The 25,557-nt window shown below is 46.4% G+C and overlaps 8 non-coding genes across 8 annotated transcripts; all 8 read right to left on the reverse strand.

Annotated features, from left to right (window-relative positions):
- Nucleotides 1-12: 12 nt before the first annotated feature.
- On the reverse strand, nucleotides 13-203 carry LOC141209134 (U2 spliceosomal RNA). The gene has a single exon (XR_012279339.1). It is a non-coding gene; the product is annotated as a U2 spliceosomal RNA (small nuclear RNA).
- A 1,117-nt stretch (nucleotides 204-1,320) lies between these two features.
- LOC141210130 (U2 spliceosomal RNA) lies at nucleotides 1,321-1,511 on the reverse strand. Its single transcript, XR_012280307.1, has one exon. It is a non-coding gene; the product is annotated as a U2 spliceosomal RNA (small nuclear RNA).
- A 1,120-nt stretch (nucleotides 1,512-2,631) lies between these two features.
- LOC141209135 (U2 spliceosomal RNA) lies at nucleotides 2,632-2,822 on the reverse strand. The gene has a single exon (XR_012279340.1). It is a non-coding gene; the product is annotated as a U2 spliceosomal RNA (small nuclear RNA).
- Nucleotides 2,823-3,937: 1,115 nt separating this feature from the next.
- LOC141210224 (U2 spliceosomal RNA) lies at nucleotides 3,938-4,128 on the reverse strand. Its single transcript, XR_012280398.1, has one exon. It is a non-coding gene; the product is annotated as a U2 spliceosomal RNA (small nuclear RNA).
- A 1,124-nt stretch (nucleotides 4,129-5,252) lies between these two features.
- Nucleotides 5,253-5,443, reverse strand: LOC141209136 (U2 spliceosomal RNA). Its single transcript, XR_012279341.1, has one exon. It is a non-coding gene; the product is annotated as a U2 spliceosomal RNA (small nuclear RNA).
- Nucleotides 5,444-6,561: 1,118 nt separating this feature from the next.
- LOC141210704 (U2 spliceosomal RNA) lies at nucleotides 6,562-6,753 on the reverse strand. The gene has a single exon (XR_012280825.1). It is a non-coding gene; the product is annotated as a U2 spliceosomal RNA (small nuclear RNA).
- Nucleotides 6,754-22,960: 16,207 nt separating this feature from the next.
- On the reverse strand, nucleotides 22,961-23,151 carry LOC141209137 (U2 spliceosomal RNA). The gene has a single exon (XR_012279342.1). It is a non-coding gene; the product is annotated as a U2 spliceosomal RNA (small nuclear RNA).
- A 1,123-nt stretch (nucleotides 23,152-24,274) lies between these two features.
- LOC141209138 (U2 spliceosomal RNA) lies at nucleotides 24,275-24,465 on the reverse strand. Its single transcript, XR_012279343.1, has one exon. It is a non-coding gene; the product is annotated as a U2 spliceosomal RNA (small nuclear RNA).
- Nucleotides 24,466-25,557: the final 1,092 nt, after the last annotated feature.

Below are 25,557 nucleotides of genomic sequence, written 5' to 3' on the forward strand. Positions count from 1 at the left end.
ACTGCATTAAAGAAGGGGTGCACCGGTCCTGGAGATACTGCAATACCAGGTCAATGCGTGGAGTGGACAGAGCAAGCTCTTTTTCCATCTCCCTGTTCTAAAAATCCATTTAATATATGGTCCCCAGATAGGGGACGTATCAGATATTAAACTGATAAGAACAGATACTACACTTGATCTTAGCCAAAAGGCCGAGAAGCGATAACCAGAATTGGTTTGCGACTACGGTGCCACCCAAGGATTCTGAAAAGTCCATTTGTGGAGATGGCCACCTGGACTCCCGTTAAGAAGACATGCTGTCAACCTCTAGATCCCTCACATGCCTGCACTTTTCGGCTTGCTGCTGCTGCAATCCACGCGTTTTAGATCTGCATAACTCCACCTCTTTTAGCACAGTACCCTCAACCCCCGGCTGTTCCCACCCGCCTCAACACCGTTGGAAGGGAGGAGAACCAATTAAGGCGGGGGGGGGGTGGAACGAGCAGCTGTCTACCCTTAGCAGGAGGGTTGCTGATTAATTACCTCTCCTGCTGCTGCTGCTGGCTGTCCAGCAGCAGACTGAAGGTGGCTGCTGCTGTGCGCAGGTATATAAAGGCTCAGAGCCTATTATGACACGCGCAGCCAGCGTTCCATTGCCACATTCCGTCTACTGCAGGCGGGATACCTGGATGGCTGAATGTCACTGAGAAGCTCACAGAGACCGCCATAAGCAACAGTTTAAAAGAATGCCACAGACTAATCAACCAAACTTTTTGGGTTGGTTTCTCTTTTATAGTCTGCATGCATTAAATGAAAGAAGTCAGTGTTCCAGCAGAGGGAGACAACATTTCAGAAAAGGCATTGTAGCAAACCAAAAAAGAAATTTTAAGCGCAGCAGAGTAACCAGCTCACATACCTGTTAGCTCAGGTGAGTTTAAAAGGCTGCTGTTGATAACAAGGGCATTTGCTAAATAGATGGTGTGTGTGCAACAATATACTGAAAGGTCAATTATATTGTGCAGCTTATCTCACCACCTGTAGTTATTTAGGTGAAAGCTCCAAAATGCTTGCCTAATATGTCTGTTTATCCAAAAGGAAGTATAGAGGGAGAGCTAGATAGATAGCATTGCATTACATTACATTACATGGCAATGCAATGCACAGTTGCTGAAGTTGAACCAAAATGAGCTTGTCATCTGGCTTCTGCAACTTTTAACATGAAAAATCCAATGAGGAGAAGAAAAGCAAAGCCAAAGAGTCCATCCCAAAATCCGACAAACAAGCAAAATGAACAAAAAGCATTGAATTCAATTCTTTCTGATTTTAGAAACTGCATTAAAGAAGGGGTGCACCGGTCCTGGAGATACTGCAATACCAGGTCAATGCGTGGAGTGGACAGAGCAAGCTCTTTTTCAATCTCCCTGTTCTAAAAATCCATTTAATATATGGTCCCCAGATAGGGGACGTATCAGATATTAAACTGATAAGAACAGATACTACACTTGATCTTAGCCAAAAGGCCGAGAAGCGATAACCAGAATTGGTTTCCGACTACGGTGCCACCCAAGGATTCTGAAAAGTCCATTTGTGGAGATGGCCACCTGGACTCCCGTTAAGAAGACATGCTGTCAACCTCTAGATCCCTCACATGCCTGCACTTTTCGGCTTGCTGCTGCTGCAATCCACGCGTTTTAGATCTGCATAACTCCACCTCTTTTAGCACAGTACCCTACACCCCCGGCTGTTCCCACCCGCCTCAACACCGTTGGAAGGGAGGAGAAACAATTAAGGCGGGGGGGGGTTGGAACGAGCAGCCGTCTACCCTTAGCAGGAGGGTTGCTGATTAAGTACCTCTCCTGCTGCTGCTGCTGCTGGCTGTCCAGCAGCAGACTGAAGATGGCTGCTGCTGTGCGCAGGTATATAAAGGCTCAGAGCCTATTATGACACGCGCAGCCAGCGTTCCATTGCCACATTCCGTCTACTGCAGGCGGGATACCTGGATGGCTGAATGTCACTGAGAAGCTCACAGAGACCGCCATAAGCAACAGTTTAAAAGAATGCCACAGACTAATCAACCAAACTTTTTGGGTTGGTTTCTCTTTTATAGTCTGCAGGCATTAAATGAAAGAAGTCAGTGTTCCAGCAGAGGGAGACAACGTTTCAGAAAAGGCATTGTAGCAAACCAAAAAAGAAATTTTAAGCGCAGCAGAGTAACCAGCTCACATACCTGTTAGCTCAGGTGAGTTTAAAAGGCTGCTGTTGATAACAAGGGCATTTGCTAAATAGATGGTGTGTGTGCAACAATATACTGAAAGGTCAATTATATTGTGAAGCTTATCTCACCACCTGTAGTTATTTAGGTGAAAGCTCCAAAATGCTTGCCTAATATGTCTGTTTATCCAAAAGGAAGTATAGAGGGAGAGCTAGATAGATAGCATTGCATTACATTACATTACATGGCAATGCAATGCACAGTTGCTGAAGTTGAACCAAAATGAGCTTGTCATCTGGCTTCTGCAACTTTTAACATGAAAAATCCAATGAGGAGAAGAAAAGCAAAGCCAAAGAGTCCATCCCAAAATCCGACAAACAAGCAAAATGAACAAAAAGCATTGAATTCAATTCTTTCTGATTTTAGAAACTGCATTAAAGAAGGGGTGCACCGGTCCTGGAGATACTGCAATACCAGGTCAATGCGTGGAGTGGACAGAGCAAGCTCTTTTTCCATCTCCCTGTTCTAAAAATCCATTTAATATATGGTCCCCAGATAGGGGACGTATCAGATATTAAACTGATAAGAACAGATACTACACTTGATCTTAGCCAAAAGGCCGAGAAGCGATAACCAGAATTGGTTTGCGACTACGGTGCCACCCAAGGATTCTGAAAAGTCCATTTGTGGAGATGGCCACCTGGACTCCCGTTAAGAAGACATGCTGTCAACCTCTAGATCCCTCACATGCCTGCACTTTTCGGCTTGCTGCTGCTGCAATCCACGCGTTTTAGATCTGCATAACTCCACCTCTTTTAGCACAATACCCTCAACCCCCGGCTGTTCCCACCCGCCTCAACACCGTTGGAAGGGAGGAGAACCAATTAAGGCGGGGGGGGGGTGGAACGAGCAGCTGTCTACCCTTAGCAGGAGGGTTGCTGATTAATTACCTCTCCTGCTGCTGCTGCTGCTGGCTGTCCAGCAGCAGACTGAAGGTGGCTGCTGCTGTGCGCAGGTATATAAAGGCTCAGAGCTTATTATGACACGCGCAGCCAGCGTTCCATTGCCACATTCCGTCTACTGCAGGCGGGATACCTGGATGGCTGAATGTCACTGAGAAGCTCACAGAGACCGCCATAAGCAACAGTTTAAAAGAATGCCACAGACTAATCAACCAGACTTTTTGGGTTGGTTTCTCTTTTATAGTCTGCATGCATTAAATGAAAGAAGTCAGTGTTCCAGCAGAGGGAGACAACGTTTCAGAAAAGGCATTGTAGCAAACCAAAAAAGAAATTTTAAGCGCAGCAGAGTAACCAGCTCACATACCTGTTAGCTCAGGTGAGTTTAAAAGGCTGCTGTTGATAACAAGGGCATTTGCTAAATAGATGGTGTGTGTGCAACAATATACTGAAAGGTCAATTATATTGTGCAGCTTATCTCACCACCTGTAGTTATTTAGGTGAAAGCTCCAAAATGCTTGCCTAATATGTCTGTTTATCCAAAAGGAAGTATAGAGGGAGAGCTAGATAGATAGCATTGCATTACATTACATGGCAATGCAATGCACAGTTGCTGAAGTTGAACCAAAATGAGCTTGTCATCTGGCTTCTGCAACTTTTAACATGAAAAATCAAATGAGGAGAAGAAAAGCAAAGCCAAAGAGTCCATCCCAAAATCCGACAAACAAGCAAAATGAACAAAAAGCATTGAATTCAATTCTTTCTGATTTTAGAAACTGCATTAAAGAAGGGGTGCACCGGTCCTGGAGATACTGCAATACCAGGTCAATGCGTGGAGTGGACAGAGCAAGCTCTTTTTCCATCTCCCTGTTCTAAAAATCCATTTAATATATGGTCCCCAGATAGGGGACGTATCAGATATTAAACTGATAAAAACAGATACTACACTTGATCTTAGCCAAAAGGCCGAGAAGCGATAACCAGAATTGGTTTCCGACTACGGTGCCACCCAAGGATTCTGAAAAGTCCATTTGTGGAGATGGCCACCTGGACTCCCGTTAAGAAGACATGCTGTCAACCTCTAGATCCCTCACATGCCTGCACTTTTCGGCTTGCTGCTGCTGCAATCCACGCGTTTTAGATCTGCATAACTCCACCTCTTTTAGCACAGTACCCTCAACCCCCGGCTGTTCCCACCCGCCTCAACACCGTTGGAAGGGAGGAGAACCAATTAAGGCGGGGGGGGGGGTGGAACGAGCAGCTGTCTACCCTTAGCAGGAGGGTTGCTGATTAATTACCTCTCCTGCTGCTGCTGCTGCTGCTGGCTGTCCAGCAGCAGACTGAAGGTGGCTGCTGCTGTGCGCAGGTATATAAAGGCTCAGAGCCTATTATGACACGCGCAGCCAGCGTTCCATTGCCACATTCCGTCTACTGCAGGCGGGATACCTGGATGGCTGAATGTCACTGAGAAGCTCACAGAGACCGCCATAAGCAACAGTTTAAAAGAATGCCGCAGACTAATCAACCAAACTTTTTGGGTTGGTTTCTCTTTTATAGTCTGCAGGCATTAAATGAAAGAAGTCAGTGTTCCAGCAGAGGGAGACAACGTTTCAGAAAAGGCATTGTAGCAAACCAAAAAAGAAATTTTAAGCGCAGCAGAGTAACCAGCTCACATACCTGTTAGCTCAGGTGAGTTTAAAAGGCTGCTGTTGATAACAAGGGCATTTGCTAAATAGATGGTGTGTGTGCAACAATATACTGAAAGGTCAATTATATTGTGCAGCTTATCTCACCACCTGTAGTTATTTAGGTGAAAGCTCCAAAATGCTTGCCTAATATGTCTGTTTATCCAAAAGGAAGTATAGAGGGAGAGCTAGATAGATAGCATTGCATTACATTACATTACATGGCAATGCAATGCACAGTTGCTGAAGTTGAACCAAAATGAGCTTGTCATCTGGCTTCTGCAACTTTTAACATGAAAAATCCAATGAGGAGAAGAAAAGCAAAGCCAAAGAGTCCATCCCAAAATCCGACAAACAAGCAAAATGAACAAAAAGCATTGAATTCAATTCTTTCTGATTTTAGAAACTGCATTAAAGAAGGGGTGCACCGGTCCTGGAGATACTGCAATACCAGGTCAATGCGTGGAGTGGACAGAGCAAGCTCTTTTTCCATCTCCCTGTTCTAAAAATCCATTTAATATATGGTCCCCAGATAGGGGACGTATCAGATATTAAACTGATAAGAACAGATACTACACTTGATCTTAGCCAAAAGGCCGAGAAGCGATAACCAGAATTGGTTTCCGACTACGGTGCCACCCAAGGATTCTGAAAAGTCCATTTGTGGAGATGGCCACCTGGACTCCCGTTAAGAAGACATGCTGTCAACCTCTAGATCCCTCACATGCCTGCACTTTTCGGCTTGCTGCTGCTGCAATCCACGCGTTTTAGATCTGCATAACTCCACCTCTTTTAGCACAGTACCCTCAACCCCCGGCTGTTCCCACCCGCCTCAACACCGTTGGAAGGGAGGAGAACCAATTAAGGCGGGGGGGGGGGTGGAACGAGCAGCTGTCTACCCTTAGCAGGAGGGTTGCTGATTAATTACCTCTCCTGCTGCTGCTGCTGGCTGTCCAGCAGCAGACTGAAGGTGGCTGCTGCTGTGCGCAGGTATATAAAGGCTCAGAGCCTATTATGACACGCGCAGCCAGCGTTCCATTGCCACATTCCGTCTACTGCAGGCGGGATACCTGGATGGCTGAATGTCACTGAGAAGCTCACAGAGACCGCCATAAGCAACAGTTTAAAAGAATGCCACAGACTAATCAACCAAACTTTTTGGGTTGGTTTCTCTTTTATAGTCTGCAGGCATTAAATGAAAGAAGTCAGTGTTCCAGCAGAGGGAGACAACGTTTCAGAAAAGGCATTGTAGCAAACCAAAAAAGAAATTTTAAGCGCAGCAGAGTAACCAGCTCACATACCTGTTAGCTCAGGTGAGTTTAAAAGGCTGCTGTTGATAACAAGGGCATTTGCTAAATAGATGGTGTGTGTGCAACAATATACTGAAAGGTCAATTATATTGTGCAGCTTATCTCACCACCTGTAGTTATTTAGGTGAAAGCTCCAAAATGCTTGCCTAATATGTCTGTTTATCCAAAAGGAAGTATAGAGGGAGAGCTAGATAGATAGCATTGCATTACATTACATTACATGGCAATGCAATGCACAGTTGCTGAAGTTGAACCAAAATGAGCTTGTCATCTGGCTTCTGCAACTTTTAACATGAAAAATCCAATGAGGAGAAGAAAAGCAAAGCCAAAGAGTCCATCCCAAAATCCGACAAACAAGCAAAATGAACAAAAAGCATTGAATTCAATTCTTTCTGATTTTAGAAACTGCATTAAAGAAGGGGTGCACCGGTCCTGGAGATACTGCAATACCAGGTCAATGCGTGGAGTGGACAGAGCAAGCTCTTTTTCCATCTCCCTGTTCTAAAAATCCATTTAATATATGGTCCCCAGATAGGGGACGTATCAGATATTAAACTGATAAGAACAGAATTTTTTTTTTCCTCAGATTAAGACCCACATTAATTTATGCATCATAGCGCATATTCACATAACGGGTTCTCAAATCATCATTCGGAAAAACAAAAACAAAATCCCAAAAAACACAACCCTGCAATTAACTGTTACTTACTGTAAGAAGTCCAATGTGAAAAGTTCCAGAGTGCTTCTGCTGCTGTCTCGCCATACTTCTTTTTATCCAATAAATAGGCATAAAACAGTCTAGCAAGAAAAATCTTTCTGCATTCCATGGGGGAAAAAACAATCTTTTTAAAAATCACCAAATTCCGAACGTCCCATAAAACCTCTTTATATATGACAAAAATAATCCAGCTTGCCCGCTTCCTTTGCGAGTACTTAAAATCTTGACCTATTAAAATCCTTTCAAAATCGAAACAATGAAAACCAACTAAAGCAACAAACATACGTGACAACAAGGTAAAAACTTTTTTAGCAAAAAAACAGTCCCAAAAAATATGCTGTATTGTTTCCACCTTATTGCAACCTTCCCTAGGACATAGTTCTTGAACTTTTATCCCCCGGTCATTCAAAAAAGCCCTTGTTGGCAAGCATCCATGCAACGCCATCCAGGTTACATCCTTCTGTCTGTTGCTGATTCCACGCATGAAAAAAAGCTTCCACACCTGTCCAGACTGTGCATTATTACAAAACGGCACATCACATAACATCTCCTTCTTCTTAATACCTGAGACAATCAGTTTTTTGTCCGGTCTAACCATGGAGCTTATCCCATTTTGATCATAGAAGGACCTAAGCACCACATAAAAAAACGGTATCACAAACGAAACTGGTTTTCTTAAATCCTTCTCACACCAGCTCCATTTCTGGAAAAGCCGTCCTGCTAAATATTTGCACATGTCCGCAGTCCTGTTATTGCACTGGGATAATTTATAAATGTTCAAAAAATAATGCATTCTTAAAAATAAGTCAATGTTAGGAAAATCACAACCCCCATTTTCCACAGAACACATAACCATTCCTCTTCTTAGTTTCTCCATTTTGGATCCCCAAAAAAACACAAACAGTTTCCTTGTCACTCTCTTTGTCCAAAGCACAGCAGGTGGGAAAATCAAAGCAGTGTACAGCAGAAGCGGGAGAATCACAGACTTGATTACCAGCACTTTCCCTCTCAGCGACAGGTTCCTTAGTTTCCAAAAGTTCAACTTCTGATCCATTTTGTCTTCTAGAATCTTCAGGCTGCTTTTCCCTTTCAGTTCCTTCTCAAAGATGACACCAAGAACCTCAATTTCCTCCCTACTCTCCACTCCTGCCACGTTAACCTCAACCTGCCTCCCAAAGTTACAAAGTTGGCACTTTCCCCAATTCACCGCCATACCAGCCACACAACAAAAAATCCTTACGTGCAAATTCACTCTATTGAGATCCGCCTGTGAACCATAAGTAAAAACAATATCATCCATATAACTTAAAGACTTGACTGGACCCCCGGATCCCGCAGGAATAAAAACACCAGCCACACACTTGTCAACTTGCACACTTTTTAAAAGGGCCTCCACCACACAGATAAAAAGAATTGGTGACAGGGGACAACCCTGCCTAACTCCCGATAAAATATTAAAACTGGAACTCACATGCCCATTAACTAAAATCTGGCTACTGACCCCACAATAAAAACTCTTAATGACCATCAATAATTTATCCGGAACACCAAGGTGACTTAAAGCAGAGAACAAAAATCTATGTGATATTTTATCAAAGGCTTTCTCCAGGTCCACCGACTGTAACAAAAGAGCATTCTTATTCAAATTAGCCTGATAAATTAAGTCTCTTAGAAGCAGCAAATTATCTGAAATTTTCCTACCAGGCACTGCACATGCCTGATACTTCCCCACCATATCACCTATCACATCTGCCAGTCTACCAGCCACAATTTTAGAAATAATTTTGTAATCACTGTTTAACAATGTTATGGGCCTCCAATTTTTAATATCCCTCATGTCCCCTTTCTTATGAATCAGCGTAACAATCCCCCTACGCATAGAAACCGATAAAATCCCATGAGTAAAACCATATTGCACCACCCGGGAAAACTCCACACCTATAATATCCCAAAATCTAACATAAAATTCAGCAGGAAGACCATCACAGCCTGGCGTCTTGCCTTTCGCCAAGCCATCCACTGCCCGTCTAATTTCATCTTTCCCAACCTCCTCACTTAAAAACCCAATTTTCTCCTCAGGAATATTATTAGTTAATACTTTGCAATAATCATTAATTTCCGCATCACTGGCTCTACTATCGTTAGAGAAGAGTGTTTCATAAAAGGAAAGAATACTGCCAATCATCTCATCCCCAGATACCTCCCCTGCAGGAGAAAAAACAGACTTAAAAACCCCTTTAGGTTTAAAACATTTTTTAAAAAAGTATCTCGAACATTGCTCATTTTCCTCCATGTGCTTTATTTTTGCCTTAAACATAATAGTCTTCCCTTTTTCAATAAGTATCTTCTTCAGTTCGTCCTTCAAATCTGCAATCTCTTTATCCACCTCCATCCCCGCTCTCTTAAACTTATGGAGTACTTCCAATTTTGAAATAACAGCAGCATCATGATCCCTTTTGGCTTTCGCTCTCCTAAAACACACCCCTTTAAAATAACATTCAAATTTCTCCTTAGCCCAGTCCCACCACTCTAGCAAATCTTTAAAAAGGTGCTGTTCAGACACACAAGACAAAAACACTTTATTAAAACCAACCTTAGCACTCTCCTCTTCCAGCAGGCTTACGTTCAGCTTCCAGAGTCCCTTTCCAAAAGCCAGGGACTCAGCTATACACAGATCTACCACTATCATCTTGTGGTCAGAAAAAGTCGTCATCACGAGATTGCACTTGGCCACCTTAATCCCTTCAGACATAAAAACATAGTCAATTCGGGAAACACTACGTCCACTATCTGATATGTATGTGAACTTATCACTTGGCCCAACCATCAGACCAGCATCCGTGTAGCGTAAATCCTGCACAATCTGATTTAAAATATTAGACGTAACATCAGTCCTACCTTCCGTAGAGCTCTTACGATCTTTTGCGGATCTGACACAATTAAAATCTCCAGCCACTATAGTGAAGTCTCTGCCTGGTAAAAACAACTTTAGAGACTCCAAAAACCCAACTCTTGCTTGTTTATCAGCAGGGGCATAAACATTAAAAACCCGTACCCGCTGACCTAAAAAATCCACTAATAAAAACAAACATCTCCCAGGTATGATTACTTTAAACTCTAAAACCTTTAGACTGGAATTACACAGTAAAATGCCCACCCCTTCATTCCTGTTTTCTGAGCATGGGGACCAAAAAGATTGCCCCTTATTCCACTCACTCTCATGCGGGGCAGATTTAATTACACATTCCTGCAGACAGACAATATCTGCATTCACACTCTCAATGTACTCCAGTATCCCTGCTCTCCTACAAGCAGAACCAATCCCTCGTACATTCAGAGAAGCAACACACAACGCCATCATAACAACAGGAAAAAATCTCCACCATACCCGATCCATCATGAACCAGGAGAAAACCCACTCCTGCCACCCACTTTTCTACGTATATCAGGCGACTCAGAACTCGAGTCCCTGTTAGAATAACCTGGTCTTAGGGAGACTGGATCTTCCTGCCCCCCAGACCAACACCCCTCCACCTTACTTCTTTTAATCACGGAGGCATAACTCTCCTCCTTGCCATCATCTTCCTCCTCATTTTCACTCCAATCACTGATAACCCTATCACGCTGCTGAGGGGTTATAGTTCCATCCGAATCAGAATCCTCCTCCTCCAAAACCTCCATTTCCTCACCCCCATCTCTTCCCAAAACAGGATTCACTGACTCCGCCATATTAGACAAATCCATCCCATCACCCGGGCCATGCACATCAGCTACTTTGTTTATTACTTCCAGCCCCTCCCTCAAACCAACTTTCTTCTGGCTCCGCCCCTTTTCCTCCATCTTGGGCACCGCATGGTCTCTTCCCCTACCACCATCTTGTTTTTGGCTTTCCCCCTCTGAGTCTGAGCCTTCGCCCTCCTCCCCACTTTCCTGCCGAGTCTTCTTCTGCCTCTCTTCAGCGTCCACCTGTGACCTAGGAATCTGAGCCCACAATCTACATTTCCTTGCAAGGTGATCTGCATGTCCACACAAATCACACACCTTATTCATTGGGCAACCACTTGCCACATGCCCAGATTTCCCACAACCTCTACAAACATCACCTTGCACTGGACAATCTTTCTGAACATGTCCAAACTCATGACACTTCCTACAATATTCCATCTGTCCATTATAAAAACAAAAACCCCTTTCTCCTCCGATAGAAAACTGTGCAGGAATGCTCTTGGCACCCCCAATAGCTCTATCATCCGGTCTCAGTTTTACAACATATCTCCTCTTGCCATTTAGATAATTGTATTTGTTCTTCATTCTTCCCAAAAATTTAACCTCACTACAATACCGAGCTAAAAAATTGGAAACAGTCTCATCCGGAACTTTAGGGTTATACATGTGCACAACCACATACTTATATGTCTGCTGGAACAGAGGTTCCAGTGCAATAAACTCTAGGCATTTCAATTCCTTTTCTTCCTTCATTCGTACCAACTCCATGTAGACTCTCTGGCAAATACTCAAAGAAACAAAAGTGATATCATAAATTCCTTGTTTCTGAAAATCCTGCAGTGCCAATACATCCGTTACCTTCAAGCCATTAATGTTCTTCAAGACATCAACGCAAACTTGGTCCAAACCGATTTCTCCTTCATGACCTGCAGCCACCTTCAGACGGACCGAGTCCTCTAATCCACGTGTTTTCTCCACCATTTTTACAGCAGATAAACACAATCGCCGCTCAATCGCACACTAGGGCCCCACAAGGGGGAACCCCAGTCACAACTGCCCTCCAAACAACACCAGCAGCAGAAAACCACCACTGATCTTGCCAAAAGGCCGAGAAGCGATAACCAGAATTGGTTTCCGACTACGGTGCCACCCAAGGATTCTGAAAAGTCCATTTGTGGAGATGGCCACCTGGACTCCCGTTAAGAAGACATGCTGTCAACCTCTAGATCCCTCACATGCCTGCACTTTTCGGCTTGCTGCTGCTGCAATCCACGCGTTTTAGATCTGCATAACTCCACCTCTTTTAGCACAGTACCCTCAACCCCCGGCTGTTCCCACCCGCCTCAACACCGTTGGAAGGGAGGAGAACCAATTAAGGCGGGGGGGGGGGGTGGAACGAGCAGCTGTCTACCCTTAGCAGGAGGGTTGCTGATTAATTACCTCTCCTGCTGCTGCTGCTGCTGGCTGTCCAGCAGCAGACTGAAGGTGGCTGCTGCTGTGCGCAGGTATATAAAGGCTCAGAGCCTATTATGACACGCGCAGCCAGCGTTCCATTGCCACATTCCGTCTACTGCAGGCGGGATACCTGAATGGCTGAATGTCACTGAGAAGCTCACAGAGACCGCCATAAGCAACAGTTTAAAAGAATGCCACAGACTAATCAACCAAACTTTTTGGGTTGGTTTCTCTTTTATAGTCTGCAGGCATTAAATGAAAGAAGTCAGTGTTCCAGCAGAGGGAGACAACGTTTCAGAAAAGGCATTGTAGCAAACCAAAAAAGAAATTTTAAGCGCAGCAGAGTAACCAGCTCACATACCTGTTAGCTCAGGTGAGTTTAAAAGGCTGCTGTTGATAACAAGGGCATTTGCTAAATAGATGGTGTGTGTGCAACAATATACTGAAAGGTCAATTATATTGTGCAGCTTATCTCACCACTAGTGTTGAGCATTCCGATACTGAAATATCGGGTATCGGCCGATATTCGCGGTATCGGAATTCCGATACTTAATTCCGATACTATTGCAATATCGTATACCGGAATCGGAAGTTCCCATAATGCAATGAGACATTTTCATTTTATTCAGCCAATGAGGATCCTAAGAAGTGTGGGCACATCCTGTTAGGCATGTAGGCATCTTAACTAATGGCATGGCTGTGATTGGCTGCTGAAATGATGTCATGATGCACTATAAAAGCCACCGCCGCCATTTTGAGCTCACTCTGCTGTGAATTCAGTTAGGGATAGGACGCTGTTGTTCTGAGGGACAGTTTTAGCTACCTATTTGCTCTATACTGCTTTACCCAAGCTACTTTCTAAATCACTGTGCCTTGCAGTGCTAGTGCACAGTTCCCTGTGCTGTTCACCGCTATCTGCAAGGTCTGTGTGTGTGAGTGCAGCTCACCCTGTAGTGTGTGCTTCAGCCAAGTCTGGTTGTAGTGCACTCAGTGTGTGTCACTGCCTCATACATTGTCCTTTTTTGCCAATTCATAATTTTTCCTGATATCTCCTATTAGTGTGGTGGTTCCATCTGTATTCAGCTAAATTGGTTCCAAACACACTATATAGGAGTAGATAGAGAAATTTTTTTCCGTCTTGCAGCACTAGTGCACAGTGCTCTGCATCTGTACTGTTCACCGCTGTCTGCAAGGTCTGGTGTGTGAGTGCAGCTCACCCTGTAGTGTGTGCTTCAACCCCGTCTGGTTGTAGTGCACTCAGTGTGTGTCACTGCCTCATACATTGTCCTTTATTGCCAATTCATAATTTTTCCTGATATCTCCTATTAGTGTGGTGGTTCCATCTGTATTCAGCTAAATTGGTTCCAAACACACTATATAGGAGTAGATAGAGAAATTTTTTTCCGTCTTGCAGCACTAGTGCACAGTGCTCTGCATCTGTACTGTTCACCGCTGTCTGCAAGGTCTGGTGTGTGAGTGCAGCTCACCCTGTAGTGTGTGCTTCAACCCCGTCTGGTTGTAGTGCACTCAGTGTGTGTCACTGCCTCATACATTGTCCTTTATTGCCAATTCATAATTTTTCCTGATATCTCCTATTAGTGTGGTGGTTCCATCTGTATTCAGCTAAATTGGTTCCAAACACACTATATAGGAGTAGATAGAGAATTTTTTTTCCGTCTTGCAGCACTAGTGCACAGTGCTCTGCATCTGTACTGTTCACCGCTGTCTGCAAGGTCTGGTGTGTGAGTGCAGCTCACCCTGTAGTGTGTGCTTCAACCCCGTCTGGTTGTAGTGCACTCAGTGTGTGTCACTGCCTCATACATTGTCCTTTATTGCCAATTCATAATTTTTCCTGATATCTCCTATTAGTGTGGTGGTTCCATCCATATTCAGCTAAATTGATTCCAAACACACTATATAGGAGTAGATAGAGGAGCCTTTCTGCAGCATTGGGCCCTGCAGCCCCAGCCAGATTAGTATTAGCCTATTTTTTGCAGCCTCATCTATTGCATTGTAGGTTACCTTCCTACATTGTAATAGCTACAAAAAGTTTGTGATACTATCGTTATTACATCTTTAGGCACATCCAGTGTCTTTTTGTGACAAAAAAAACCTAAATAAAGTTCACCAAACACTCCACTTTACAGTTGTGTAGGCCACATTAGCTCATATTAAAGTCTAGTCCACACTTTATAAAATTAGTGTTTCTTATACCTGTTAGCAGCTGTTCAGGAATAAGCACACTAAGCCCTTAGTACTTTTCTGCCTATCTTTATCAGTCTACCAAGATGAAGAAGGCAGGGAGTAAGGCATGTGGTCGTGGTCGTGGGCGTGGGCGTGGAGTTTCTGCAGGGAGAGGACGTGAGGATTCTGTGCCTGCAGGGAGAGGACGTGGGGATTCTGTGCCTGCTGCGGGCACCAGTGACTCAGCATCCCCCAGTTTTACCAGGGAACAGTCCTTTATGCGCAGCTTTGTAGGAGCTAGCCGTACCCCACTGCTGCGCGAGGACCAAATTGAAGCCGTTGTCGGATGGATGGCAGCTAACGCATCGACTTCAATTAGTTCCAGATCCTCTCAGGTCCTGAGCACTGAAGAGCACCCATCTGTCTCTTCACCACCTGCCAAATTGCCCAGGCAGTCAGAGAGCCCTGGACAGGAGCCATCTCTACTTCTGTTCTCTGAATCTCTTGGCTTGGAAAGAGGGGGCCAGCCAAGCAGAATTCGAGAATTTGAAGAAGAGGTAGTATGCAGTGATGCGCAACCGTTTTGTCTCTCTGAATCTGAAGAGGCGGGTGGGCCAGTGCCTATGGTCAGCAGCACACCTCAGTACGCATCTGATGATGAGACTCAGGTGCCACTTTCTGGTGCGTACTGTGCTGTCGAGACTACCCAGGAGAAGCAGTTGTTTGAAGAGGGTGGTGTAGATGATGAGGTCCTTGACCCATCATGGCGTGAGGGACAGGAAGGTGGTGGGAGCAGCTCTGAGGAAGAGATTCCCCGAACGGCCCAAAAAGGAGGGAGAGGGAGGGGGCAGACTTGGTTGCCTGTAGCCTCCACTTCGGCACCCATTAGGAGCATGGCTCTTCCAAAATCCAAAGCGGGCGCTCCCAAGACTTGCAGTGCCTGGTCCTTTTTTGACACAGTTGCAGATGACATTTGCTTTGTCAAATGCAAGCTGTGTAATCAGAAGGTGAAAAGAGGGAAAAGTGTCAGCAACCTCAATACCACAAATATGTGGAAACATGTGCGGACCAAGCACGTGGTGGAGTTACACAAACACACTGAAGACCTAGGCCAACCTACAGCGCCACCTACCACCTCTTCAGCTCGTGTTGTAGCCTCTTCCTCCAGCTCACACACAGCTGGTTCGGCTTCCTCACAGGATCGCCATGGAAGAATCTCTGGCACTGTTGTACAGAGACACAGTGTAATTCCACCCACAGCACCACTTTCCCAGTCATCCTCACACTCCCAGGCCAGTCTACAGCCATCGTTAGCACAGGCATGGGAGAAAAGGCGCCCATACTCGGCAAACCACCCCCGAGCACAGGCTCTGAATGCTGGCATTGCTAAACTACTGGCCCTTGAAATGCTATCATTCAGGCTGGTGGAGACTGACACATTCCGTAACTTTATGGCATTGGCAGTCCCACAATACAACGTGCCCAGCCGCTTTTATTTCAGCAGGCAAGCCGTCCCTGCCCTGCAACATCATGTGGAGGGAAAAATTAAACATGCGCTACAAAACGCCGTCAGTAGCAAGGTCCACCTGACCACTGATGCGTGGACCAGTAAGCATGGACAGGGACGATACCTTTCCCTCACTGCCCATTGGGTAAATGTTGTGGAGCCGGGTACAGATCTTGAGAGTGGCGCTGTACGTGTTCTGCCAACTCCAAGGATTGCAGGAATCCAGTCTGTACACATTGACTCCTCCTCATACTCCAGTTCCTCTGAATCAGCGCTGCAGGAGCCGTCACGGTCTACCTCCACATCGACCCGTGAACGGTTACCTGTTATGATGACCGATATGAGCACAGCCGTGGCCAAACGTCAACAGGCCGTATTAAAATTAATTTCTTTGGGGAATCGAAGCCACACAGCGCAGGAGCTCTGGAATGCCATCAAGCAGCAGAGTGACGTGTGGTTTGTGCCAGCGAATCTCCAGCCAGGCATGGTAGTGTGTGACAATGGCCGAAATCTGGTGGCAGCTCTGGGCCTAGGCAACCTCACTCACATCCCATGTCTGGCACATGTGCTCAACTTGGTCGTGCAGAGTTTTTTGAGGGACTATCCGGATCTTGATGCACTGCTTCACAAGGTCCGCATAGAGTGCGCTCACTTGCGGCGTTCCAGCAATGCAAGATCACGCATTGCAGCTCTGCAGCGCCGATTATGTCTTCCGGAACATCGCATCATATGTGACCTACCCACCAGGTGGAATTCAACGTTACATATGTTGGAGAGGTTGTGTGAGCAGCAGGCAGCAGTAATGGAGTACCAGCTGCAGCAGGCGCAAACAAGTCGCAGTGCGCGCCGTTCACACTTCACCACCACTGAGTGGGCCTCTATGAAGGACATTTGCCACGTTTTGCGTGCCTTCGATTATTCCACGCGGATGGCGAGTGCAGATGATGCACTAGTCAGCATGACTATCCCCCTTATCTGCCTGCTTGAAAAAACACTGCAAGCACTAAGGGACGAGGTTTTGGAAGAGGTGGAGGATGAGGAGTCACAAATGCCATCTGCTTCTCTACAGTCTGCGCAACGTGGTTCCTCACAAAGGCCTAGGCAGGGGACACTTTGTGAGGAGGATGAGGAGGAGTCAATGGATGAGGAAGACATCTGTCCAGAGGAGGGAGGTACACAATGCTCTAGTAGTCAGTATCTAGAGCGAGGGTGGGGTGATGCAGAGCAGGCAGAGATCACGCCTCAAGCAGGGGACAGCGTTTCTTGGCCAGTTGGCAGTCTGCAGCACATGGTTGATTTCATGCTGCAGTGCCTCAGAAACGACCGCCGCATCGCCCACATTCTCAACACGGCTGATTATTGGGTGTCCACCCTCCTAGATCCTCGCTACCGGGACAACTTACAAAGCCTCATAACACCATTGAACCGGGAGCGTAAAATGCGGGAGTACCAAGACGCACTGGTGCATTCCATCATGTTCTCCATTCCAACCGAGAGCAGTGCTGCTAGTGCTTTACAAAGCAGCTCAGTGCGTCGAGGCAGTGGAGGAAGCTCTGCACAAAGAGGGAGCAGAAGCAGCGCCTCAGCACAAGGCAAGACCAGTATGGCCGAAATGTGGCAAAGTTTTGTGTCCCCGCCGCCACAAATGTCTACACCATCACAGACAGCTCCAGTCAGCAGGAGGCAACGTTTCCGTCAGATGGTGACAGACTACATGTCTTGCCCTCTTAGTGTACTCCCAGACGGCTCTTCTCCCTTCAAGTTTTGGGTCTGTAAGCTGGATACATGGCCAGAGCTTAGTCAGTATGCACTGGAGGTGCTAGCTTGCCCTGCTGCTAGTGTATTATCGGAACGCGTCTTTAGTGCCGCAGGTGGTGTACTAACAGACCGTCGCATGCGACTATCCTCCGATAACGTTGACCGGCTTACTTTTCTCAAAATGAACAAGGCCTGGATCTCTCATGAATTTGCCAGTCCTCTTCCAGAATAAATAATTGGTTGGCAACAGTATCCAGGTCTCCTGTTCTGTTCATGTTTCTACCACCTGAACTGTAATCCCTGAGCTCCAACACCGCCAGTTGGCGCTCGGAAGTGCCGTCTGCACAGTCAACACTTGCTGCCGTGTTATTGGGGTTCAGTAACGTCAGCTGTTCTCCTGCTGTGCGGACGGCAATTTCTCCTGATTTGTCCACATCCACTGTACTACACATTTTAAAGTTGCTCCAATTACTCCTCTGGCTCCTCTGTTTTCATTCTTATCCCTGGGCTCCAGCACCGCCAGTTGGCGCTCGGAAGTGCTGTCTGCACAGTCAACACTTGCTACCATGTTATTGGGGTTCAGTAACGTCAGCTGTTCCCCTGCTGTGCGGACGGCAATTTCTCCTGCTCTGTCCACATTCTCACTACTACAGATTTTAAAGTTGCTCCAATTACACCTTTGGCTCCTCTGTTTTCAGTATTATCCCTGAGCTCCAACACCGCCAGTTGGCGCACGGAAGTGCCGTCTGCACAGTCAACACTTGCTGCCGTGTTATTGGGGTTCAGTAACGTCAGCTGTTCTCCTGCTGTGCGGACGGCAATTTCTCCTGCTTTGTCCAAATCCACTGTACTACACATTTTAACGTTGCTCGAATTACACCTCTGGCTCCTCTGTTTTCATTCTTATCCCTGGGCTCCAGCACCGCCAGTTGGCGCTCGGAAGTGCCGTCTGCACAGTCAACACTTGCTACCATGTTATTGGGGTTCAGTAACGTCAGCTGTTCCCCTGCTGTGTTCACGGCAATTTCTCCTGCTCTGTCCATATTCACTGTGCTACTTATTTAAAACTTGCTCCAATTACACCTCTGGCTCCTCCGTTTTTAGTATTTACCCTGGGCTCCAACACCGCCAGTTGGCGCTCGGAAGTGCTGTCTGCACAGTCAACACTTGCTGCCGTGTTATTGGGGTTCAGTAACGTCAGCTGTTCTCCTGCTGTGCGGACGGCAATTTCTCCTGCTTTGTCCACATCCACTGTACTACACATTTTAAAGTTGCTCGAATTACACCTCTGGCTCCTCTGTTTTCATTCTTATCCCTGGGCTCCAGCACCGCCAGTTGGCGCTCGGAAGTGCCGTCTGCACAGTCAACACTTGCTGCGGTGTTATTGGGGTTCGGTAACGTCAGCTGTTCCCCTGCTGTGTTCACGGCAATTTCTCCTGCTCTGTCCATATTCACTGTGCTACTTATTTAAAACTTGCTCCAATTACACCTCTGGCTCCTCCGTTTTTAGTATTTACCCTGGGCTCCAATACCGCTAGTTGCTGCTCAGAAGTGCCGTCTGCACAGTCAACGCTTGCTCCAGTGTTATTGGGATTCAGTAACGTCAGCTGATCCCCAGCTGTGTGTCCGGCAAATTCTCCTGCTTTGTCCACATCCACTGTAGTACGGATTTAAAACCTCCTCCAAATACACCTCTGGCTCTTCTGTTTTTAGTATTTACCCTGGGCTCCAGCACCGCCAGCTGGTTCTCGGCAGTTCCATTGGCTCTTGTACCTTCTGCTACCCATCCGGGTTCCAGTACCGTCAGCTGGTCCTCGGTAGTTCCATTTGCTCTTGTATCTTCTGCTACCCATCCGGGTTCCAGTACCGTCAGCTGGTTCTCGGCAGTGTCTTTGGCACGGGTACTCCCTCCTGCCCAGCCTGGTTCCAGCACGCCAGCTGTTTCCGGGTAGTGTCAACGTCACTTTGCCTCCAATGCGTTTCCTGTCGTGTTGCGGTCGGGTTAGCCGACTCTATGGTGCCTGCAGTTTAGGTGACTCCTATGTGGGCTGCGGGATCTGGCAATGAAGGCTGGTTCCATAGTGCCAATAGGACAAGCACCCTCTGTAGGACTGTGGGTTTTGGTAACTGCGGCCGGCTCGCGGCCTTGAACTTTTTTTTTACATGGGTACCTTCTGCTACCCATCCGGGTTCCAGTACCGTCAGCTGGTTCTCGGCAGTGCCTTTGGATTAGGTGCCTCCTTCTCGGTATCCAAGTTCCACCAACGTCTGCTGGTCCTTGGTAGTGCTTTCTGGCACAGGTACCTCCTGCTTAGTAACCGAGTTCCAGTAACATCAGCTGGTCCTCGGTAGTTCCATTGGCTCTTGTACCTTCTGCTACCCATCCGGGTTCCAGTACCGTCAGCTGGTCCTCGGTAGTTCCATTTGCTCTTGTATCTTCTGCTACCCATCCGGGTTCCAGTACCGTCAGCTGGTTCTCGGCAGTGTCTTTGGCACGGGTACTCCCTCCTGCCCAGCCTGGTTCCAGCACGCCAGCTGTTTCCGGGTAGTGTCAACGTCACTTTGCCTCCAATGCGTTGTCCTGTCGTGTTGCGGTCGGGTTAGCCGACTCTATGGTGCCTGCAGTTTAGGTGACTCCTATGTGGGCTGCGGGATCTGGCAATGAAGGCTGGTTCCATAGTGCCAATAGGACAAGCACCCTCTGTAGGACTGTGGGTTTTGGTAACTGCGGCCGGCTCGCGGCCTTGAACTTTTTTTTTACATGGGTACCTTCTGCTACCCATCCGGGTTCCAGTACCGTCAGCTGGTTCTCGGCAGTGCCTTTGGATTAGGTGCCTCCTTCTCGGTATCCAAGTTCCACCAACGTCTGCTGGTCCTTGGTAGTGCTTTCTGGCACAGGTACCTCCTGCTTAGTAACCGAGTTCCAGTAACATCAGCTGGTCCTCGGTAGTTCCATTGGCTCTTGTACCTTCTGCTACCCATCCGGGTTCCAGTACCGTCAGCTGGTCCTCGGTAGTTCCATTTGCTCTTGTATCTTCTGCTACCCATCCGGGTTCCAGTACCGTCAGCTGGTTCTCGGCAGTGTCTTTGGCACGGGTACTCCCTCCTGCCCAGCCTGGTTCCAGCACGCCAGCTGTTTCCGGGTAGTGTCAACGTCACTTTGCCTCCAATGCGTTGTCCTGTCGTGTTGCGGTCGGGTTAGCCGACTCTATGGTGCCTGCAGTTTAGGTGACTCCTATGTGGGCTGCGGGATCTGGCAATGAAGGCTGGTTCCATAGTGCCAATAGGACAAGCACCCTCTGTAGGACTGTGGGTTTTGGTAACTGCGGCCGGCTCGCGGCCTTGAACTTTTTTTTTACATGGGTACCTTCTGCTACCCATCCGGGTTCCAGTACCGTCAGCTGGTTTTCGGCAGTGCCTTTGGATTAGGTGCCTCCTTCTCGGTATCCAAGTTCCACCAACGTCTGCTGGTCCTTGGTAGTGCTTTCTGGCACAGGTACCTCCTGCTTAGTAACCGAGTTCCAGTAACATCAGCTGGTCCTCGGTAGTTCCATTGGCTCTTGTACCTTCTGCTACCCATCCGGGTTCCAGTAACATCAGCTGGTCCTCGGTAGTTCCATTGGCTCTTGTACCTTCTGCTACCCATCCGGGTTCCAGTACCGTCAGCTGGTTCTCGGCAGTGCCTTTGGATTAGGTGCCTCCTTCTCGGTATCCAAGTTCCACCAACGTCTGCTGGTCCTTGGTAGTGCTTTCTGGCACAGGTACCTCCTGCTTAGTAACCGAGTTCCAGTAACATCAGCTGGTCCTCGGTAGTTCCATTGGCTCTTGTACCTTCTGCTATCCATCCGGGTTCCAGTACCGTCAGCTGGTCCTCGGTAGTTCCTCAGCTTTCTTGTACCTTCTGCTACATTTCCAAGTTCAAGCTTTTTGAAATGGTTCTTGGTAATCACTCTGGATCTCCCTGACGAGGACCCTGAAGACGAGGACCCTGAAGACCAACCCTAAGAAGACGAGGACCCCGAAGACAATGACACTGAAGACGAGGACCCTGAAGACCACCCCGAAGAAGACGAGGACCCTGAAGACCACCCCGAAGAAGACGAGGACCCTGAAGACCACCCCGAAGAAGACGAGGACCCCGAAGACGAGGACCCAGAAGACCAACCCGAAGAAGACGAGGACCCCGAAGACGAGGACCCCCGAAGACGACGACCCTGAAGACCACCCCGAAGAAGACCAAGAAGATGACCCTGAAGAAGTTGACCAAGAAGACAAAGAAGAGAAGACAAGCACCAAGATACAGAAAAACAAGAGACAGAAAACCAAGAAGCAGAAATACAAGAAGCTGCAGAACAAAAAGCGGAAGAACATTAAGCATAAGACTAAAAATGAGAGCAAAAGATAATATCTAAATTATAAGCAGAAGATGACTAAGCAGTGTATGGGGGTGAGTCCGTTCCTCCTCGTGGTGCCCCTGGAAAAGACCTGCTGCTGCAGGCCAAACTGAACGCGGACAAATCCTGTTGTAAATCTTTTGTGACGGGCAGAACGAAAGGTGTAATGTCCAACCTTTTATAGATAACAACTACAGGAATGCCTGTCACAAATAAGAATATGATGAAGAAGAAGAATATGAAGAAGATGAAGAAGTAGAATATGAAGAATGTAAAAAAAAGAATAATACGAAGAAGGTGAAGAAGAAGAAGGTGAAGAAGAAGTGGATGAAAAAGATGCTGAGGATGATGAAGGAGAAAGTGTGGGAGAAGTAAAAAAGAAGGTGAAGAGCATGGAAGTAGTGAAACATAAATATCTGACAAAATATAAAAATACTTAACATAGTTAATATTTCCGTAACTCAGAACATAATAAAAAAATATTAATTCCTGCTATTCCATTTGACTGGGCTAAACCTCTATGCCTTTATTGTCTCCCCCACCTCCCCCAATACATTCTACATTATTCTTAGTTGTTTTCCTTCATGTAGAAATAACCTACAAGGAAAGAAAGGGTTTATTTTAATTCCGATATTTATGTCCCATTGACTTGCATTGGTTTCCGGTATCGGAATCGGCGATATCCGATACTTTTTCGGTATCGGTCCGATCCAATCCGATCCGATATTTCCCGATATCGGAAGGTATCGCTCAACACTACTCACCACCTGTAGTTATTTAGGTGAAAGCTCCAAAATGCTTGCCTAATATGTCTGTTTATCCAAAAGGAAGTATAGAGGGAGAGCTAGATAGATAGCATTGCATTACATTACATTACATGGCAATGCAATGCACAGTTGCTGAAGTTGAACCAAAATGAGCTTGTCATCTGGCTTCTGCAACTTTTAACATGAAAAATCCAATGAGGAGAAGAAAAGCAAAGCCAAAGAGTCCATCCCAAAATCCGACAAACAAGCAAAATGAACAAAAAGCATTGAATTCAATTCTTTCTGATTTTAGAAACTGCATTAAAGAAGGGGTGCACCGGTCCTGGAGATACTGCAATACCAGGTCAATGCGTGGAGTGGACAGAGCAAGCTCTTTTTCCATCTCCCTGTTCTAAAAATCCATTTAATATATGGTCCCCAGATAGGGGACGTATCAGATATTAAACTGATAAGAACAGATACTACACTTGATCTTAGCCAAAAGGCCGAGAAGCGATAACCAGAATTGGTTTCCGACTACGGTGCCACCCAAGGATTCTGAAAAGTCCATTTGTGGAGATGGCCACCTGGACTCCCGTTAAGAAGACATGCTGTCAACCTCTAGATCCCTCACATGCCTGCACTTTTCGGCTTGCTGCTGCTGCAATCCACGCGTTTTAGATCTGCATAACTCCACCTCTTTTAGCACAGTACCCTCAACCCCCGGCTGTTCCCACCCGCCTCAACACCGTTGGAAGGGAGGAGAACCAATTAAGGCGGGGGTGGGGGGTGGAACGAGCAGCTGTCTACCCTTAGCAGGAGGGTTGCTGATTAATTACCTCTCCTGCTGCTGCTGCTGCTGGCTGTCCAGCAGCAGACTGAAGGTGGCTGCTGCTGTGCGCAGGTATATAAAGGCTCAGAGCCTATTATGACACGCGCAGCCAGCGTTCCATTGCCACATTCCGTCTACTGCAGGCGGGATACCTGGATGGCTGAATGTCACTGAGAAGCTCACAGAGACCGCCATAAGCAACAGTTTAAAAGAATGCCACAGACTAATCAACCAAACTTTTTGGGTTGGTTTCTCTTTTATAGTCTGCAGGCATTAAATGAAAGAAGTCAGTGTTCCAGCAGAGGGAGACAACGTTTCAGAAAAGGCATTGTAGCAAACCAAAAAAAGAAATTTTAAGCGCAGCAGAGTAACCAGCTCACATACCTGTTAGCTCAGGTGAGTTTAAAAGGCTGCTGTTGATAACAAGGGCATTTGCTAAATAGATGGTGTGTGTGCAACAATATACTGAAAGGTCAATTATATTGTGCAGCTTATCTCACCACCTGTAGTTATTTAGGTGAAAGCTCCAAAATGCTTGCCTAATATGTCTGTTTATCCAAAAGGAAGTATAGAGGGAGAGCTAGATAGATAGCATTGCATTACATTACATTACATGGCAATGCAATGCACAGTTGCTGAAGTTGAACCAAAATGAGCTTGTCATCTGGCTTCTGCAACTTTTAACATGAAAAATCCAATGAGGAGAAGAAAAGCAAAGCCAAAGAGTCCATCCCAAAATCCGACAAACAAGCAAAATGAACAAAAAGCATTGAATTCAATTCTTTCTGATTTTAGAAACTGCATTAAAGAAGGGGTGCACCGGTCCTGGAGATACTGCAATACCAGGTCAATGCGTGGAGTGGACAGAGCAAGCTCTTTTTCCATCTCCCTGTTCTAAAAATCCATTTAATATATGGTCCCCAGATAGGGGACGTATCAGATATTAAACTGATAAGAACAGATACTACACTTGATCTTAGCCAAAAGGCCGAGAAGCGATAACCAGAATTGGTTTCCGACTACGGTGCCACCCAAGGATTATGAAAAGTCCATTTGTGGAGATGGCCACCTGGACTCCCGTTAAGAAGACATGCTGTCAACCTCTAGATCCCTCACATGCTTGCACTTTTCGGCTTGCTGCTGCTGCAATCCACGCGTTTTAGATCTGCATAACTCCACCTCTTTTAGCACAGTACCCTCAACCCCCGGATGTTCCCACCCGCCTCAACACCGTTGGAAGGGAGGAGAACCAATTAAGGCGGGGGGGGGGTGGAACGAGCAGCTGTCTACCCTTAGCAGGAGGGTTGCTGATTAATTACCTCTCCTGCTGCTGCTGCTGCTGGCTGTCCAGCAGCAGACTGAAGGTGGCTGCTGCTGTGCGTAGGTATATAAAGGCTCAGAGCCTATTATGACACGCGCAGCCAGCGTTCCATTGCCACATTCCGTCTACTGCAGGCGGGATACCTGGATGGCTGAATGTCACTGAGAAGCTCACAGAGACCGCCATAAGCAACAGTTTAAAAGAATGCCACAGACTAATCAACCAAACTTTTTGGGTTGGTTTCTCTTTTATAGTCTGCAGGCATTAAATGAAAGAAGTCAGTGTTCCAGCAGAGGGAGACAACGTTTCAGAAAAGGCATTGTAGCAAACCAAAAAAGAAATTTTAAGCGCAGCAGAGTAACCAGCTCACATACCTGTTAGCTCAGGTGAGTTTAAAAGGCTGCTGTTGATAACAAGGGCATTTGCTAAATAGATGGTGTGTGTGCAACAATATACTGAAAGGTCAATTATATTGTGCAGCTTATCTCACCACCTGTAGTTATTTAGGTGAAAGCTCCAAAATGCTTGCCTAATATGTCTGTTTATCCAAAAGGAAGTATAGAGGGAGAGCTAGATAGATAGCATTGCATTACATTACATTACATGGCAATGCAATGCACAGTTGCTGAAGTTGAACCAAAATGAGCTTGTCATCTGGCTTCTGCAACTTTTAACATGAAAAATCCAATGAGGAGAAGAAAAGCAAAGCCAAAGAGTCCATCCCAAAATCCGACAAACAAGCAAAATGAACAAAAAGCATTGAATTCAATT

The sequence above is a fragment of the Phyllobates terribilis genome, unplaced genomic scaffold, assembly GCF_046119375.1.
Source record: "Phyllobates terribilis strain yellow unplaced genomic scaffold, ASM4611937v1 Scaffold_169__1_contigs__length_4117513, whole genome shotgun sequence".
NCBI lineage: Eukaryota > Metazoa > Chordata > Amphibia > Anura > Dendrobatidae > Phyllobates > Phyllobates terribilis.